The following is a 6099-nucleotide window of genomic DNA, read 5'->3' on the forward strand; positions in this document are numbered from 1 at the left end:
AAAAATATTTTTTTTCTTCATACTTTTATTTTTACCGGCAAAACTGTTGATTATATAGAAAAACGTTATATGAACAGATTAAAGGAATTGTAAGTTTTAATTTTTTTTAATTTGTTTGAGCAAAATCGGACTAGTGGTTCTCGAGTTATGTCAAAAAAGACCACCAAAGGTGACAATTTCCCCTATATGATAGTTACTAACTTCAAATCGATATATCTCGATTCCTAGACGTGACCCAGCGAAACGCCGGGACACGTATAACTTCTTTTTTACCGATATAACTTTCCCCGGTAGTTTGAACCCTTCCCGATCACTGACCCCTACCATTTGTCTCACAGTGTAACAATAGATTGGCGCTCACACATATGTTAGGGTTTGGCCGAGCTTCTTCCTCCGACTTGTGGCATGCGTACGGTGACCATATTAACCAACGTAAAATAAAGGACATTTTTTTCAAAATGATTTGGGAATACATACATACTAATTGTATTATAAAAGTACCTTACCCATATCGTAATTTAAATCAAATATTTACCAGGTAATTTATATTATTTAATTGTAAAAGTTCCCCTCTGTAGCGAAAAATTAAACCAACTCTTTTCAAGAACTTCGCCGTTCTTTGCTACCAAAATGCGTTTTCCATAATTCATACTGCACGACGAAGCCAGCACATAGTGGTTCAAAATTAGAATTTAATGTTCATAATTCACCGGAGCCTTAGGTTAGGTTAGGTTATCCTGGCTGCCCTCATCCGTACAGGAAAAGGGCACACCGGAGCCTTCATTTTTCAACCAATTTTTACTAAAAACCAAAAAAATATATATCCTTTGGTGAACATTTTTTTATAACATTTCAAATTTTTTTTGTAATTTTTTCGTTTTGGGAGAACCATACAATTGTTTTCAACTAGTTTTTGTTACTTTTTCTGCATTTTGTACTAAAAAATTTAATATTATCAAATAAAAGTTCACAAACCAGGCTCACCTGGTGTCTTGCAAATATTGTAAGCTGTCATAAAAAAAAAAAAATTATCAAATTAAGTGAAAAATTAAGGCTCCAGTGAATTACGAACACTAAATGCCAGTTTTTAATCACTGTGCAACAGGAGGTTTATTGTTTTCTTTCAGTGGAACTGGAAACTCAGCGTACAACACGATCCTGGGCACAACTCCCCCTATGCTTTATAGATTGTACAAAGATTACCGATTAAATAGAAACCCTTAAGTGGGGTGCGAAACAAACTGGCGAAAGTTTTCATTCTATTTTATAATGGACATTTTTATTTTTCATATTCTATGTTTAAAAATTTACCTCTGAAAAATGCAGAGCTGATTTAAAGGACAATTTAAGAAATAAAGGACAAAAAGCGTCCTTTATTTAAAAAAAAATTATATAGGACAGGGGGTTAAAATAAAGGACTGTCCTTTAAAATAAAGGACGGATGGTCACCGTAGGCATGCGCCTTGATGTTGTCACATAAATGCGCAGGGACCTACAGTTTTACGCCGACTCCGAACGGCGATTGTATTTTTATGAGAAGCTGTTTTTCATGGCAGAAATACACTCGGAGGTTTGCCATTGCCTGCCGAGGGACGACCGCGGTTTTTACCTTTTTTCTATATTAATTTGCGATGTTGCTTTGACCAGGGCATAAACCCAGGTGCTGCGGAGTGAAAGCGCGCACTGCTCACCACTACGCCACAGCGGCCGATCATTTAGCAGATTTAAAAAATAATAATTAATTAAATCGGCAACCATTGCGATTTATAATCGTTACTTAACAGCTCCGAATAGATTAACCTTTAATATTTTAATACACTTTATGTTATTTGGAACAACTGCTAAAGTTGGTCTAGTGAAATAAAAATGGCCGCCAATCTCTTTGGCGCGAGTATGCGCGGATTTTCTTTTCGTAGATCCATAAAAGGACCTTTGCATTAGTTTTTGGTAAAGGAATGAAGATCCCACTCGGCCCTACTAATAAGTTATACCTTTTTGAAAAAAATATAACCCGTTATTAAGATGTTGATAATTTAGCAACCAAATTTTATTATGTAATATTTCATATAAAATAATTTTTTTTCATTTTTAAGAAGTAACACCAGACCAGATATTACTTTTATAACGAATGCTCGTATCTATATTTTTTTGACATTATAATTACGGTGACCATTCGTACCAATTTTGAGAAAATTGTCCCGCTGAATATTTTTTAAAAGTCGGGACGTATAAGTGCCCCGATTTTTCATATTTGTACCGATTAAGTCCCGACAATGAACATAGAATATAACTGAGCCATAAACATAGCCATTATGATAGCCATTATTAATAATATAATAATAGAATTAATGATATTATAAAAGATAATACTAATACCCTCACAAAAACCGTGGATATAAAAAAAATAAGCTGTAGATAGATTGGCGAATATATAAATAGGGAAGACATTTTAGATTTCTTTGGCTATTTCCCTTTCGATTATTTAATGTTTATTCATTTTTATGAAAGTGTGGCTCGTTATCTAACAAAGACCATGTAAGTCAAAATTTCAAACTTTGTATAAAAATTAGCATGATTCGACAAACTCTCATACAAATTTTAAGCTTTTTAGTTAGATTTCTTAGAAACATTCTGAGTACGCAGTTTTGTAACCTATTCAATTCCAAAAGCAAATTTTAAGTAGCTGGGACTTACTACTGCTATTTGGTAAATTTTGTGGAAGGTTTTGCTCATTTTCTCCAAACAAAAAAAATTGTTGAACATACTGTGTATGGAAGAAAATGCGTGAACAAAAAATTGTCAAAAATCAACGGTAAGTCGAAGCTTCTTCCAACTTGCATTTTAATATACTAAAATTTAATGGGCTACAAAACTGCACCTCAACCCAATTCTAGAAAATCTGATAAAAATGTTTCAAATTGTGATGAACATTTGTTAAAATTTTTATAAATGTTCTACAAATTTTTAAATTTTGATTTAGATGTTTTTACATAGTAACTTACAGTTACGATCACTGAAATAGTAGTGCGCCGTTGTGAGGTGCATTATGCCCTTGATGTCGCATACTACGCGATATTGGAATCGAGTTTTTTTTCAATTATCATCTTTAGTGTATGATTTAACTCTATGCAAATTTCAAACCGTTCAACAGCTACGTTTCAATTTTTTTAGAAGTATCCCCTGTTGTGAGCGGCATTTAAGACGAGCAGTGAAATAGTACCGCATAACAAATATTTTAGTTTTTGGAATAAAAAGTATGTTTAATGACTTGGTTTGTTACACATTTAGCCGGAATAGACAAAAGCGCATTTTTGTAATTTTTAATGGTACGAAGTCTGCACCGAGGTCACGAAAAACAAGAAATTACTAAAACCCTTATTAAAAATAGGGAAAACACATAAAGAAGTGGAAAAAATTGGTGGATGTTCAGCCTCCATGATTCGAAATACGTTAACGTATCAAAATAAACCTGAAAAACGGGGTGGTAAGCAGGAATTATCAACGGTAAATTATTAAATATTCGAAGACTCGTCCCACAATGTCAGCTTTAGAAAGTTTGGATAACCGAAAGTTACCATGTAGTGTCCACACATTAAAGAGACAGCTCCAAGAACACAAACTTTGTGCTAGAAGTCCACGTAAAGTACCGATTTTGAAAAAAAATCATGTGATACGCAAACTAGATTTTGCCAAAAAACACTTGGATTGGCCTATTCGGAAGCGGAGGAACATTCTGTGGACGGATGAGTCAAAAATTTTTATATACAGTGGTAAAGGCTCGGCAGTTCGTAAGGCGCCCCCCAAATATGGAATATCATTCAAGGTACACTGCAAAGATGTTTAAGCATGGAGGCCAGTATTATGGTATGGGGATGTTTTTTTCATATCACGGTGTGGGGCCCAATATATTGGATAAGAATTATCAAGGACCAGAATAAGTACGTAAAAACAATGAAGGATGTTATGCTTCCATTCGCTAAAGAGGAAATGCCACTCAAATGGGTACTAGAGCAGGATAACGACCCGAAGCATACAAGTAAGCTAGCAAAATTGTGGTCTCGGGACAACGGAATTGAAGTCATAGAGTGGCCAGCTCAATCTCCTGACCTCAATCCTTAAGAAAACCGTATGAGATCTAAAACCAAAAAATAACCACGGACTATGGGCCGCGCATGGCAGTCAATACCTCAGGAAAGATGTCAACGCCTCGTAGACTCCAAGAGAAATCGTTATGCAGTAGTGATTAAAAACAAGGGTCATGCTACCCAATACTAAGTAATTGTGCTAAATTTTAGTATTAATATTAACATTTTAATACAAATTTAAAACTTTTTGTTATGTACTACTATTTTTCTGCTCGTAGTAGTTTCCACGAAAACACTTCTTACATGCATTAATTTGTTTAGTGTTTATGTCATGAATGATAATAGCGCAATCGATTTAGGGCCGTTTTCACCATCTCTGGTTAACACTAATCGCCAGTTAAACATTGTTACCGACGTTACCGCCCCAATGTTAAATGAATGGAGTCAGTACCGTCGGTAACGATGTTTAACTGGGGATTAGTGTTAACCAGTGATGGTGAAAATGGCCCTAAGAGGAAAAAAGTAATCGGAGTAGATTTATGGACACTGGTAATATTTTGACAGACATCAAAGGAGGTAGGGTGAAAGGAATTAGTGGGATTATAAAGGAATGGTGCAGTATCCCAGCAAACACAGTTTCAAGCGTTTGAGAAAAATGTATTTCTCAATTTGATGTCAAATGTTTTTCTCAAATGATTCTCAAATTGAAAGTGAGGCTTAAATTTTACATTTGAAATTCATTTGAGGTTGATTTGAAGAACGATGTCAAGTATCAAACGTTATAAAAATGCGCAGTTGAATCAAAAATTGTAAGAATAAAATTAAGATCAATTGAAAAAAAAAACGATGAATAGAAAAAATGTCAAAGAGAAAGCCCACAAATAGTGGATTTGATGTTTGCGCCGATTGAAACAGCTGCAGCGCTTCAAGACGAATTTATTATAAATTACTTTATCTTAATTGTTTCTTTTGTTATGTTCAAACATATGTACATTGCGAGGTAAAAATAAATATGAAATATACATTTCCTATTATAAATTTTTTTCCAATTTCTCAATTTTTCAAATGGAGATCAAACTCCCCTTTTATTGAGAAAGCTGTAATTTTCAAATCAATATCAAATCAATTTCAAACGTTTGACATTTGATAAAGGCTTTGATTTCAAATCATTCTCAAATATATATCAAACCTAATTGTTTGCTGGGATAGCATACTCTAATAAAAAAACGAAACACTTCGAAAATACAATTTCTTAAATAAACTTCCTAATCATTAAATAAAATATACTTCCACAACAACATAATTCAAATCGATTTAAAAGTTGTTAACTTTATCAACGAATATTCTATCAACTACCTAAACACATAGATATGTATGTACATAAGCACATAGATATGTATGTACATAAGCACATACATATGTATGTAGATACTTCAGAGCATAATGTTCTACGATAAATATACATAGAACGTAAACACAATTTGCGTGCCATAAGTGGCAAGAATATTGCAAAACAATATGCTGACTCATACGACTTCCAGCATTGTTGTATGTAAGGATATGTATGTACACTAGGGTGGTCCAAAATACAATGTAAAATTGGAATTTTAATCCTCTCGCCCGCTAGGATTGTTCTATACCGAAAAACATTTCACTCGTTTTTTTTTTTGGAATCAACAAATATTAAGAGGTCGCTCAAAATGCTCAAAAAAACAAAGGTATAGAATTCTTGAAAATCAATATTTTTCGATCGACGAACTTTGCTCCTCTTCAGGATACTTTCAATTATAATACCCAATTGTTTATTTAACAATTTCTTAGTATTAACTATTTTTTATGGGACACCTACAAACTTCAAAAATGCAATGGGGGACCCATAAAAAAATTCTGGTATTTAAAAAATGGTAAAATAAACAATTGTTTATTATTATTGGAAGTCTCTTGAAGATTAACAGTTTTCTGATAGAAAAATATTGATTTTCAAGAATTCTATACTATTTCTACGAAAAATTGT

At 33.3% G+C, this 6099-nt stretch overlaps 1 long non-coding RNA gene across 1 annotated transcript; it reads left to right on the forward strand.

Moving 5' to 3' along the window:
- Window positions 1-1210: 1210 nt before the first annotated feature.
- Window positions 1211-4253, forward strand: LOC108376253 (uncharacterized). The gene is made up of 3 exons (XR_001849245.1): window positions 1211-1224; window positions 1417-1420; window positions 4121-4253. It is a non-coding gene; the product is annotated as an uncharacterized LOC108376253 (long non-coding RNA).
- Window positions 4254-6099: the final 1846 nt, after the last annotated feature.

Source organism: Rhagoletis zephyria, unplaced genomic scaffold, assembly GCF_001687245.7.
Source record: "Rhagoletis zephyria isolate East Lansing unplaced genomic scaffold, Rhagoletis_zephyria_1.1 Rzeph_scaffold_10127, whole genome shotgun sequence".
Lineage (NCBI taxonomy): Eukaryota > Metazoa > Arthropoda > Insecta > Diptera > Tephritidae > Rhagoletis > Rhagoletis zephyria.